Below are 14,880 nucleotides of genomic sequence, written 5' to 3' on the forward strand. Positions count from 1 at the left end.
GAGCTCTTGTTACAGTGTGAGTACTTGTACAACGGTTGCACCAGCTTGCAAGATCCAGTTGTTAGTATCACTTCCCAATTCTATGTTCTGCCATAGTAGGAATATTTACACCATGAAAATGAGCAAACAATACAAATCAGTTTTTTATTGTTGTTTGTTTTTTAAAACTGTCAAACAGTTACTAGCATATAACATGTCTGACTTCTTGTAAGACTGTGACCATTTAGAATAAAAATACCATTTTATTTTCATTTCCTTATTTCTAGCCCAATACCTCACAAATTATGGGTATCAATAAATACTTACTGAATACATAGAGGGACAGATTAACAAATGAAATCAACAAATTAGGTAGTGACCAATTGGTTGTGGGCAATGAATGAAGTGGTTGGAAATAGCCCTATATTATCTAGCCTTAACATCGTAGGGGAAGATAATTGTTTTGATTTGGGACATGTTGTGTTTGAGGTGCTATCAAAAGACCAGGATTAGAGATGCCCAGTGTTCATGCCAGTTACTATCAAATGACAGTTTTGAAATTACTTTTCCTGTGATTTTGTAAAATACTCAACTGTACAGACTAGTTGAAGTTCAAGGTTACTCATTTTTTAAAAGATTGCTTCATTTCAATAGTATAAGGAAATTGCATTTTTCTAATGCATTTTGAACACTGTGTTTGCAGAAAAGCAGAGATCAGATAGTCTAGAAGAGAATGACTAAGGAAATTAAATGTTTTTTTTTTTTTAAACAATGTAGGTGTATTTCAAGATCATAGTCACAGTTTACAGTTCTGTTAGGAAGAGAAAATGAATATTGGGGGAGGATAAAGTTAAAGTTACCTTTTAGAATGTAACTCCTAAAAAAAGTTTTTCTTTTCAAAACACTATTATAGTTAGAACATGAGAAAAAATATATTTTTACAGCAAAGTATTAGGGAAGGAAAACAATATACTTTCTGAAGGCAGTAACTTTAAATTATCTAAGAAATGGCATATTCTGATTCATTAAATGTTCTCATTAATAGAATAATACAGTATAGTCTGTACACATAAGGCTTTTCTTAAGAAATATAAAACCAAGAAAATAGACTTGTAGAACTAAGAATATACACTTGACTTGCAAGTATAGTGAACAGAGTTTATTCTTTTCTTTATAAATGGGAGTTTTGCCTCAAGATCATATATAAATATGTGAGTTATTGTTTTATAGAGGCATATATTTAAAAATAGATAATAGTAATAGACAAGTCTAACAAATAAGATGAAAGATTATTTATTATATGGGATTTCTAATGTTTAGGGTGAATTGGTCTTTTCTATGCTGTGAGTAGTCACCAGAAGATTAAGGAGTTCTTTGGGAAATTCAGATGCAGTCTTAATATCTCAACTGGAAAAGTCATTTATGAGCGTGCAGTTATAAATTTAATGCTATTCTGGTGGATTGGTCTGATTCCACATGGGGTTTTATATCTCTGATGAAACAGTATTATTATCTTCAATCCAAGTCACAGAGCAAGTTACTTTCAGAGCTGTGGATTAGAGTTTAGAGTTCTCGATTCTATTCTCAGACAGGTATATCCTAGTTTGAGAATATCTGACCTACAAAACCACCAACTCAAAAAATAGATAAATGGTGATGACTTAGATTTCAAAAAGATGTTCTTCAGGATTCCTTAAAATAGGCACTTCTGAAGGATCTGATAGAGCCTGAGGAGCTCAGACCATCGGTAACTGAGAGGCCTAGTTTCTCTACCCTATCATTAACAAAGTGAATGGGGTGTATAAATTTGGGCATGTTAGTAATTCCATTCATCCATTTACTTATCCACTAAACCGTTAATATTTTATGTAATGAATCTTTCATAAAGATTCTGTGTGTTGAATATAAAAAGGTCATAGTCCTGTTTTTAAAGGAGTTAAGACAGAAGGGTAAACAAACAGTACATTTTTAATGGTAGAGGTAATATAGCCTGTTAGCACACCACTATAACCTAAACAAGATGAGAAGGTGAACTGTGACAGTAGGGGTGGACTTGGAAAGTCTACTTGGTGACTTGGTGACAAATTGGATGTGGGGCCCAAAGGGGAGAGAAAGGAGTCTTGGGATGACTCCCAAGCTGTGGGTCTACATAACTTAGTTGAATAGTGGTGCCATTTATGAAGAGAGGGAATTCACAAAGAGGGGGAATTTGGGGAGAAAGACAATGAGGTTAGTTTTGGACAAGCTGAGTATAAGAGCCCTGTGGGGGCTAGGCACATTATAGCTCATGCCTGTAATCCCAGCACTTTGGGAGACCAAGGCAGGAGACCTCTTGAGGCCAAGACTTTGAGACTAGCCTGGTTAATACAGAGACTTTATCTCTACAGAAAAGATTTTTTAAAAAATTTGCAAGTCATGGTGGCATGTACCTGTAGTCCGAGCTACTCTGGAAGCTGAGGCAGGAAGATCACTTGAGCCCAGGAGTTCAAGGATGCAGTGAGCATTAGGCAGTTGTATAGTCCAGCCTGGAACTTAGGAAAGAGAACTGGGCAGCAGTTAAAGAGTCATCTATAGAGACATGATAGTAGTGAATGAAATTGCCCAGGGAGAGCCAGAAGATAAGAGAATATGGAGTGGACCCTAGGCAGTAAGAAGGTGAAAATAAAGGAGCCTGAGAGGAACGGTCAGGAGGATAACCTGGATTGTGGTAACGTGTGGGCGAGTAAATGGAGAGCTTCAGGAATAAGGGAATGGTCCAGAGTGATAAATGCTGAACACAAGTCACAAATGGAGAGAATCTGTGGGCAGTTAGAAGAGTATCAGTGTCCTTTGCCAAAAAGATTGAGATAGTGTTGTGAGGCAGAAGGCTGAAGAGTAAATGAAAGTGGAGATTATTAAGACTTCTAAAAAGGGAGGGTAAGAGGTGGGACAGTAATTAAAATTGTCTATTTTTTAAGTAAGTGATGGGAGAGACATGAACATTTTGATAGGATGTATAGAATAAACTATTGAAAAGAGAAAGATTAAAAACACAGGAGAAAGGTAATTATAATGAAGGAAGTTTCCTAACCTAGATGTTGCAAAGAGATGGGGGGGTTAACTATTAAAAGAAGAAGGATGGTACTTTCTTTGGCACTGAATGAAAGGAGAGAAGGGAAGGATAACTGTGTGTGTGTGTGTGTGTGTGTGTGTGTGTGTGTGTGTGTGTGTGTAGGAATTTGAGGGAGATTAATCCCTTGATATTAGTCTCAATTTTTTTTTTCTTTGAAGTAGGAAACAGAATTGCTGAGAGAAAATACGTAATTGAGGATGGAGCCTTGATGATAATGGTGAACATTTGCAATGCCAGCTGTGGAGGATAAGTGGGCAACAGACATGATAAATTATAGTGGGTTGGATGAATAGATGGATGGATGGGTGGGTGGGTGGGTGGGTGGATGGATGGATGGATGGATGGATAGATAGACAGAGAGACAGAGATAGACAGGATTATAGCCTAGGATGGCAGCATGAGAAGCATGGCTAGATTGACTGCCCTCAAGCTTATGTTGAACGTTACCATTAGCATAGGAGAGGTTAATATTGCAGATATTAGTCTTGGCTCAGCCCTTATGTAGAATGTTGCTAAGAAGTTTAATTTGAGTCATAGGAGAGAGCTTCTATTCTCTATGTCTCTGCTGTCCAATATGGTGGCCATTAGCCACCTGAAACATGGCTGCTTCTAATTGAGGTGTATTGTAAATAAAATATACACCCAGGACTTAAAAACTTAACACAAATTAAAAATGTAAAGTAGCTCACTAATAAGTTTTATTAATTACCTACAGAAATAATATTTCGAATATATAGGGTTACATTATTTTATTAAACTTAATTTTATTTCTTACTAATGTGGCCACTAGACAATTTAAAATTACATACATGGCTCACATTACATTTCTTTTGGACAACATTGCTATTGGTAATTAGAAGATTAGATGATTTCAAAAAATGCTCACCTTAGTCTGGAATCTTAGCTGCTTACTGCATCTTTAAAGGGAATCATAGAGGACCTGGGGCAGTTTAGGAAATTAACCTTCAAAGAGAGTTTGCCCCAAGTGGTTGGATCTTTGGATATACTCTTTCTTCAGTGCTGTCCATAGAGTCAAGGTATCCATATCTGTAAAATGCAAAAACTGTCTGCCTTGTCGGCATAGTAGGGGATTTGTGAGATTCCTGTGAAATAGTACATCCTTTTAAAAACACAAGTACAATTTAAGTGCCTTGTCATTAGCTGTGAGTTTGTTTATAATATTATGAAGACAGTGATTATGTCTTCTGAGTGCCTCCAGTTTGACCAGACACTATTAGATATTTTATGGGCATTGTCTCATTTAATTCAGCCTGATAAGCTGAAGCTATGCCTTTGAGGCACCAAAATATTTCTACTAACTGCTGAGATTAATGTTGCTACTCTAGGACAAATAAACCTCAATTTCATACAAATTCTCTATGTTATTTTATAAATTGGATATACCTGTACTATACTAAGACCAATTTGTTAGACTCACTGTTTCTTTTTTGGCCAACACGCCTCTTTATTTTCCAACTTTTAAGTTCAGGTACATGTGGTAAATGTGTTCCATGGTGGCTTGCTGCATAAATCATCCCACCACCCAGGTATTAAATCCATCATCTACTAGCTATTCTTCCTGCTCTTCTCCCTCCTCCCAGCCCTGGGCCTCTGACAGGCCCCATTGTGTGTTGTTCCCCTCCATATGTCCATGTGTTTTCATCATTTATCTCTCACTTATAAATGAGTATTTGGTTTTCTGTTCCTGCATTAGTTTGTTAAGGATAATGGCCTCTAGCTCCATCCATGTCCCTGTAAAGGACTTCATCAAATTCCTTTTTATGACTGCACATACACCACATTTTCTTTATCCAGTTTATCACTGATGGGCATTTAGGTCGAGTCCATGTCTTTGCTATTGTGAATAGTGCTGCAGTGAATGTACACATGCATATGTCTTTATAATAAGAACAACTTATATTCCTTTGGGTATATACCCAGTAAAGGGAATGCTGGGTCAAACAATATTTCTGCCTCTAGGTCTTTGAGGAATCACCACACTGTCTTCCACAATGGTTGAACTAATTTATGCTCCCACCAACAGTGTAAAAGCATTCCTTTTTCTCTGCAACCTCACCAGCATCTGTTGTTTTTTGACTTTTTATTAATAGCCATTCTGACTGGTATGAGATGGTATCTCATTGTGGTTTTGATTTGTATTTCTCTAATGATCAGTGATGCTGAGCTTTATTTCATATGTTTGTTGGCCACATGTATTAGATCCACTATTTCTTCTTTTTTTTTTTTTTTTTTTGAGACGGAGTTTCGCTCTCGTTACCCAGGCAGGAGTAATGAGATCTCGGCTCACCGCAACCTCCGCCTCCTGGATTCAGGTAATTCTCCTGCCTCAGCCTCCTGAGTAGCTGGGATTACAGGCATGCGCCACCATGCCCAGCTAATTTTTTGTATTTTAAGTAGAGACGGGATTTCACCTTGTTGACCAGGATGATCTCGATCTCTTGACTTCGTGATCCACCTGCCTCAGCCTCCCAAAGTGCTGGGATTACAGGCTTGAGCTAGATCCACTATTTCTGATGGTACTTTTATGCAAGAGGTTTTAGGCCAGGTGCAGTGGCTCACACCTGTAATCCCAGCACCCTGGGAGGCTGACGTGGGCGATTATCTGAAGTCAGGAGCTCAAGACCAGCCTGGCCAACATGGCAAAACCCCATCTCTACTAAAAATACAAAAATTAGCCGGACATGGCAGCACATGCTTATAATCCCAGCTATTCAGGAGAGTGAGGCAAGAGAATCGCTTGAACCCAGGAGGTGGAGGTTGCAGTAAGCTGAGACTGTGCCAACTCCAGCCTGGGTGACAGAGCAAGACTCCATCTCAAAAAAAAAAAAAAAAGAAAAGAAAAGAGCTTTAAGTTAGAAGTCTCATTGATTATAGGTGACTTTGGAGGGAGCCATTTCAATAGAGTGGTAAAGGTGAAAGCCAGATGGCAGAAAGGTACTTACTAGTTGCAAACAGGGAAAACAGAGAGGAAGAAAGGTGGAACCTCAGAGTATCACTGGGAGTTCAGCTCAAGACACAGAAACCAGCCTAGGGACTTCTGTTTAAAGGAGTTCGATTCAAGGAAGTGGCTATTTACGAACTTACTTTCTTAAGTGTTGCAGGGCCCTAAGTAGTAGTTGCCACTGGAGCTATTGATTTCAAGAGTACCTTGCCATACCTAGAGTCCTGAACTGCTGCTCCTATCATAGCAGCGGCTTAGGCATTGAGTCTGCCACTACTCAGACACTTGTGTCTCCCACCTTGTCTGCCTGCAGCAACGTCAGCAGGAAGATGGCTTCTGCTTTGTCCTGTCTTCCAAATCTCATTTAGAACTTCAACATTGCAAGAACCCTAGCCAAAAAGGTGTCTGGGGAATGTAATTTTTAGATTTCTAATTTCAATCTAGAAGGACGATAGAATAAAGAGTTGAGAAAGTCACTCTGTAGAATCTATGACATCTGATTTCTGTTGCTTATTGTAAACCATTTGAAAGGCATATGAACTTCTTAAGAAAGAAAAGAGAATTTCTGAGCCAGGGTGCTCAAGGGAAATAGTGTGTGTTTTCATGCTTGAGGTAGGAAAGAGCTTGGTGCCTTTGAAAAGTTGGAAGGGGTTGATGTGACTAGATTATTTCAGGTGAGTGTGGGGAGGTAAGCAGGAGCCACAGCATGCAGGACTATAGGTCATGTTGAGAATTTTTTCTTAAGAGATGGGGTCTTGCTCTGTTGGCCAAGTTATCTAGAACACCTGGCCTTAAGCAATCCTTCCATCTCGGCCTCCCAAAGAGCTGGGGTTATAGGCATGAGCCACCATGCCCAGCCTGAGAATTTTGCATTTTCTCTTAAGAAGGAAAGCATCAGAGGATCTTGGGCAGGGAAGTGGTGTGATTCAACTTATGTTTTTTTTTAAAGCTTATTCTGACTGCTTTTTGGACAATATGTTTACTAGAAGTGGTGGTATCTAGGAAACCAGATAGACCAGCAGGTATAAAATCTAAAAACCCAATAGTCTCTGCAGGAGAATATGGTGCCAGAGTAGATGTAGAAGCAGACTGATACATTTATATACTAGATACAGGCTATATACCTGTAGTTGTATTGACAGGACTTGGTAAGAATTGGGTGTTAGAAGTGCCAAGAGTGGGTCCCAGCTATTTCATTATTTTGTTCCTTTGGGGAAGTTTCTGAGCATGGAATTGTAGGCTTCTTTAAAATGGTAGATAAAGTCTGGATAGTAATTATTTTATCTGGATGGAGTAGATTGTGGAAGGATTCTTTTGTGGGGAGAGATTAAGAATGGCTCTCTTGCCTTCAAGTCCATGGTGTTAAAAAAAAAAAAAAAGCCTCTTAAATTTTTTAGTAGTAATGTGAGTATTCATTAGACGTTAAATCTCTTAAAATGTATTTAGAAAAGCAAAAAGAAATAGGAAAATATTTACCAAAAAACCCTAACCCTAACCCTCTATGCTAATGTTTGTTGTTAGATTCTACTTATATAGGTGAATCTTCGTAGTTTTTGCTAAAATACTAAGTAATTTATATAAAAGTGAGTTAAGAGATTTGCCCGATTCTTTCTTATTTTAGCTGAGCTCAGCCTTCTGAGGAATGCCCAATTCTTTTAAAAAGAGGAGAACCAAGATATCATTATTTTACTTTTAAAAGTAACACCTGTGTCAAATAAGACTTCATTTCACTTGAGCTGTTCCTGTTGTTGGCTGAACAGCAAGCAGCACAGTACGAGGCAATGGTTACAATGAAAACTAATGAAAAGACAGGATTGAATTGTCTAAATATCTCACCTGAAATAACATTTAACTGTGACCCTCTTCAGGTTCTATAAACTTACATTACAGCTCATTTTTATGTAATGAAAAGTGAGATATGAAGCCTGTCATGGTTCACGAGCCGGATGTTTTAATGATTCCTCATATAAACAAGTCGTGTATTTTCCGTGAACCCACAGGTGGCTCATTCAATGAGATTAGCATTATATAAATAAGTAGTTGAGGTAAATTTTGCAATTACTCTTTCTAAAGCTGATGCATAGGTTCTAGAAGGATCCTTAGACTTAACAGAAAGTAGCTTCTGGGTCTCTCCCCTGGCTTCCTTTTCTATCTCCAATTCCTTCTCCATGTTTCATGATCTAGTGTTAGTTTGAATGAGTCTGACATAGCTTATCTCCCAGGAATATAAACCTGCTTGACTGTTTTAGTTAGTACCAAGTTGCATACTACTGGGAAAAGCTGTTTGATGGGTCAGTCTTAGTACGGTATTTCTGAAGTGCCAGAGGAGTCAAGGAGAGCAGTTCGCATGTGTTGTTTAATACTACAAGATTTGTTGCAGGAGAATACCAGTAATGGATACAAATGGGAATATTTGTTGTTTTAGTTATGGCGGTGGCTTCACTGGCATTTGGTATTAAGTTTTATTACCCTTATTGCCTGGGAAAGGAGGGCAATGATTATAACATTGTTTCACAGCTGTTTTCGGGTTACCAGGACTCGAGCTATACTCGCTCCTCTTTTAATCTTTATCCATTGCTAACATGGTTATCCTATAGTCTACAGAATATTTTTTTCCTTGTACTTAGATTTTCCTGGAATTAGACTAGTGACCTAGTGATAAACCATCATATGCTACTCATTACAGGCATGCACTGCATAATGACATTTCCATCAACATCTGACTACATACGGGATGCTGATCCTCTAAGATTATAATGGAGCTGAAAAATTCCTATTGTGACACAGTCACATAATGCAGTAATCACGTTTGTGGTGATGCTGGCATAAAAAATCTGTGCTGCCAGTTGTATCAAAGTATAATATATACAGTGATGTATGGTACATAACTTGGTGATAATAAATGACTATGTTACTGGTTTACATATTTGCTGTACTTTTTATCATTGTTTTAGAGTATGCTTTTTCTAGTTATTAAAAAAACAGTTAAATGTAAAAGAGCCTGAGGCAGGTCCTTCAGGAGGTATTCCAGAACAAGGCATTTTATCAGAGGAGATGACAGCTCTGTGTGTGTTACTGTCCCTAAAGACCTTCCAATGGGACAAGGTATGGAGGTGGAAAACAGTGATATTGATGATTCTGACCATGTGTAAGCCTACGCTAATGTGTGTGTTTGTGTCTTCATTTTTAGCAAAAAGGTTTCAAAAGAAAAAAATCTTAAAATTAAAAAATAGAAACAGCTTATAGAATAATGATGTAAAGAAAGAAAATATTTTGTATACTCATACAATGTGTTTGTGTTTTAAGCTGTGCTATTGCAAAAGAGTCAAAATTTAGAAAAATTAAAAAGTTTCTAAAGTGAACTAATTACAGTAAGCTAAGGTAAATTTACTATTGAAGAAATAAAAATAGTTGTATAAATTTAGTGTAGTTGAAGTGTACAGTGTTTTATAAAGTCTGCAGGAGTGTGCAATAATGTCCTCGGCCCTCACGCTCACTCACCACTCACTCACTGACTCACCCAGAGTCCTTTCATGGGAAGTGCCACCTATAGGTCTACATCATTTTTGACCATATTTTTACTGTACCTTTTCTGTTTAGATATGTGTAGATACACAAATATTTATCATTGTGTTACAGTGGCCTACAGTATTCAGTATAGCAACATGCTATACAAGTTTGTAGCCTAGGAGCAAATTATATAGCCCAGAGGCGAAGTAGGCTCTATCATCTAGGTTTGTGTAAGTACACTCTACGATGTTTACACAATGAGGAAATCACCTAATGATGCATTTCTTAGAATATATCCCTGTTATTAAGCAATGCATGACTGTATCTGAATATATTCTATAGTTGATATTTTTCTATAAATGGTAAGTTTCAAAAATCTTTTTCTAGTTTGTTTCTTAAATGGAAGGGCATTTTTATTCTTAGATAGCTCTTCTATATTGTGGAGAGCTGATACTGAGTGGCTTTATTATGAAAGTAATTTATTCTTTGTCCAGACATATTTTATCAATCTGTTAGACCTACTATTCAATAAACAGTGACATTCTTTACAATGACACCACCATAGAATCATTACATAAACATTCTCTTTCTTTGTTTTCAGTATTTTGTCAATCACCATTCTATATTTGGTGCATTTTTTGATGTCTTAGATTTAGAGGTCATTGTATAAGCCAGAATTCTTCCTCCCACTGCAGGATTATGTGGGCAGAATTTTTAGTACTTATGATGAGCTGTAACATAACTAAGAATTTGACTTGATGGGACTCAGCATGCAAGGTTTTAGGGGAGGATGAATATGCCTGGAATTATGTGGAGTTTGAACAACTGCTCACCCTCTAAGTAATGAGTCAGATTTTCTAAGCATAATTTGTCATTTATAAATACTGCAATAACAATTATTTATGGATGAAATTGTGTGTTGGTACTTTGTGTTGCTTTTGTGATCTGATAATTGTTTCGCTCTTTGAAGGGAGGGGACTATGCATGTAGTATGGTTTTCACCAGAGTTTAAGCAGCAAGGGGAATGTAAATCTGTTAGAAAAATTAGGGGAAATCCATCAGGAAATGGAGGAGGGGTGTGCTGTTATTATTCCACTCTCACGTTTAGTATTTTTGTAGTTTTTAGTATTTCAGTATTTTTTACTTTATAAGCATACGTGATACTTTACAGTAATCAAAACTAAAATTAATTTATCAATACTTTTTTAAAGAGGATCTAAAATGAAAGCCTAGATTTTTAAGAGCAGCTATGAAGAAAACACCTATTATTTTATATCTTTAGGTTTTGTTGTTATCATTTACCTAAATCATTTTATATCAGTAAAAATACTTCATGTTTTCTGAGGTTTATTAATGAATAATAATAGGTCATAATTAGATTATGATCTAATCTAAACTTATTCTAAAACTATGATGATTAAAACTCTTAAGAGATGTTATATGTTTATTTAAAGATAACACAATATTGGTTAGATTATCTTTGACATTTGTCAAAATATGCCTTTTTGTCTCTTTAAGAATTATCTTAATCTCCTTTAAAGAGATCCTATTTTATCCCTATTTTACAAATAAGAACATTAAGGCAAACACAGAGAGATTAAATAATGTGGTGTGGTCACACAGATAGTAAGGGGCAGAGGCAAGATTCCAATCCAGCGAGCCTTTTTCCACAGCCCCCGCTCTTATTTGCTACTCCATCCTGGCACTCTGAATAGAAGTATTGTCATTTTATGTCAGTCAACAAACATTTACCAAACATTTACTGTGTGTTTTTTAGTGAGATAAAGAATATAAAGGAAGTTTTATATTGTGTTCAGGGATTGAAACCGAACGGAATCTTAATAAAATAGGCTCACAAAACAACTATATAAATTGTAAATCAAGAAGGCCTGTATTGGAAGTATAAACCACTGTAGGAACATTGAAGAAGGAAGGATTACTCTGATTGGGAAGGCTTTATTTTCTTAGAGGAAACAGTGTTTTCAGTGGGCTGTGTAAGCTTTCAGGGCAGGTGTGAGTGAGGTAGATTTAGACAAGAGTCAGGAGGACCTTGAATGCCACACTAAAGAGTTTAGACATTTGACCATAGGCAATATGAGCCTTCAAAAATTTTTTGAACAAGTGAATAACATGATCGTATTGGCATTTAGGTACAGAATTACAGCAGCATGAAAAATGAATTAAAGATGGTTTGTTGGGTTGCAGAAATAGAGATTATCAGTAAGATGAAAATTCATCAAGATGATAGAAGACTGTATATGCCCATCATCTCCTTGCTGCCCAAGTTCTTACAGGAATTTGCAGGAAGTACTGTTTTACTCTGTATTGTTTTAAAGAGTAAATCTCCAATGATGCTGGAAAACAAGAAAGAGTACCTCATCTACTCATATATATATATGTTTTTGTGGGTTTTCTTTTTTTTAGTTTTGTTACAGGCCATAAACTTTAAAAGACTCAAAGCAGATAGGATTGCGTTGTTGAGGAAAACCGACACTCTTTAGAGAGAACTGCTCCAGAAGGGGTAGGGGTGCTAGGTGGGCTGCACATCAGGCATGTGGATAAAAAGTGGAGGAGGGAGCATGGGACTGTAAGAAGGATGGTTAGTCGGAAGGCTGCATGAGGAGTGGCACAGTACATCAGCGCCTTCACACTTGCTTACATTGAGCAGAAGGCAGCTGATACTTTTAGCCACAGCCTAAGGCACTGAATGTGGGGCTTGAGCTAAAGAGGCAGAGCAATGGGAAAGCAGCTAATGACACTCAGGAAAAGTGGTAGTACCCACTTCTGAAGAAAAGACAACCAGAATACCTCATCTAGCAGTATGTCCCTGGCATCTATGACAAGCAAATAGAGAACTCAAAAAAGAAAAACAGCCAGGAATTGCCAACCATTTGAAGTTTTCCAATATCATAAAGAAGATACAAAACTCAACCAACAGAACCTAAACCTAAAGAAAACAAATTATAGAGCTAACAAAAACAGACTGTAAAATAGGAGCGTCAGTTTCCTTAGAAAGAATTAAGAGAATTTGATCCATGGGGGAAAAAAATGTATAGATACTGGAAATTAAAAACCATTTTGTTGAAGTTTTTATAATACACAATAAATTAATAAAATAGCACAGTGAACCTAGTTAAAAGCAAATTAGTGAGGCAGCAGATCAAATGGAGGTATTCTCCAAGAGTATAACACGAAAAGATAATTACTTGGAAACTGTAAAAGAGAAAGGAGAGTTAACACAAGAAATCTCAACATCTTATAGAAATAAAGGCAAGAAGAGGTAAAATTGAGGAGAAAAATAAATAGTGGAAGCTGACTGAAGATGTATATCTTAGATTGAATTGAAGCATTGAGTAGGGAACAGAATGACCGGAAAATGACAAAGGCCTAGTTAAACAGATAGTACAAAACCTTCCAGAAAGAAAAACAAAAATAGTTACTTCAAGGGAATGGTAATCAGATTGCAGTAGTCTGAAGTGCCATAGTGTCTAAAGTGCTATATATGTGTATGTGTGTACATATGTGCATAGTGGTTCTGTGGAGAGCCACTCGGATGTCCCTCTGCCTTTTAGAACTGAAATGCTCATACCTTAGCTGCCGGGAGTGTTAGGAGCTGACAGGAATCTAGAAAATCTCTCTCCAGGAATTGCCCTCTGCTGAAGAAAGTTACCTTGCCCAAGGTCATGTCTCCTTCCCTGGAATGACCCACATTTAGTAATTTATCACTTTGGAGGATAAATGCCTGACCCCTTTGTCTCCATTCAGGACAACTCTGAAGGGCCATTGCAGCTCCAGTGCTGTGTGTAGGATTGTCTGAGGCCATCCTGTTTTCCTTACTTCCCCGCAAGTGTAGATCCTAAGTCCACAACCACTAAAATTTTGCCAACATATCTCCACTTCAGAGTTGGTTTCCCAGGGAATGCAAACTGTGACAATGTTTTTAAACACCATGGGATACTCACTAACATTCATTGTGTATTAGTATACAAAATTCCTTCAAAGACAGATGGAAGAAACCATATTTTCTGACTGTGATACAATATGATCAGATATTAACAACAACCCCAGGAACCACCAGCTAATCCCATTTATATTCACACACACACACACACACACACACACACACACACACATGAATGTCTTCAGATTCCAAGTGCTGTGCGTGTGGCAGACACTTATATGAAAGTAATATTTTAATGAATGTAGGACAAGTCAAATAAATTTTTTTTTTTTTGATACAGGGTCTTGCTCTGTCACCCAGGCTGGAGTGCAGTGGTGTCATCTCAGTTCACTTGAGCCTCAATCTTATAGGCTAAAGCCATCCTCCCACTCTGTCTCCCAGTAGCTGAGACTACAGGTGTGCGCCACTGCACCCGGCTAATTTTTGTAGCGATGGAGTCTCTCTGTGTTGCCAAGGCTGGTCTCGAACTCCTCCCAAAGTGCCAATTATGGGTATGAACCTGGCCATCAAACAAAATTTGAGAGAGAATAGGTTCTAATAAAACAGTCTACTGAAAATGAGTAATTTAAAAGTGTTTTTCCCTGGCCGTAAATAAGAAAAAGAACATACGTATTCATCTTTCATACTTTTATAAATTACATCTTATGTCACAAAATGGCAGCTTACCACTATGTAAGCAGAGTAGGTCTTTTGTTTGTTTTTGAGATGGAGTCTGATCTGTCACCCAGGCCGGAGTGTGTTACACAGTCTTGGCTCACTGCAAGAGTGATTCCCCTGCCTCAGCCTCCTGAGTTTCTGGGATTACAGACATGCATCACCAAGCCTAGCTAATTTTTATCGAGACAGGGTTTCAGCATGTTGAGACAGGGCTTCACTGTGTTGGCCAGGCTGGTCTCCAACTCCTGACCTCAAATGATCCACCCACTTCCACCTCTGAAAGTGCTGGTATTACAGGCGTGAGCCACCATGCCCGGCTGAGTAGGTCTTTAATACTGTATACTTACTTGCTAAAAAATTTATGGAGAACAGAATGAAAGTAATAAATATGAAATAAAATATAAAGACATCCTTATTTTCTACTTTATCAAAATGTTTTTTCTAAACATAATACATTTTTAGCTGACATTTGGTGGAAACCTGGGAAATAAGACTTAAGTAATTAAATAAATACATGCCTTTAAAATATCCTTAAGTGATGGAAACACAAATGTGAGTGCTGCTCGGAATCTTTGCACCCTGAGCTATACCTGTCATGATTCTTTTTGAAGAAGGATTCTTTCTTTATTTCATAGAGGTGGTCCTCTATGAAATTTCACATTTTGTATTATTCCCATAATCTATTGATAAAAAGCAATG

General features: G+C 37.4%; 1 protein-coding gene across 4 annotated transcripts in view; it reads left to right on the forward strand.

The window, feature by feature from the left end:
• NME7 (NME/NM23 family member 7) overlaps positions 1 to 14,880 on the forward strand; it is a 155,129-nt gene that overhangs the window by 103,118 nt on the left and 37,131 nt on the right. The gene's annotated exons all lie outside the window — the stretch shown is intronic.

The sequence above is a fragment of the Callithrix jacchus genome, chromosome 18, assembly GCF_049354715.1.
Source record: "Callithrix jacchus isolate 240 chromosome 18, calJac240_pri, whole genome shotgun sequence".
NCBI classification, from domain to species: domain Eukaryota; kingdom Metazoa; phylum Chordata; class Mammalia; order Primates; family Cebidae; genus Callithrix; species Callithrix jacchus.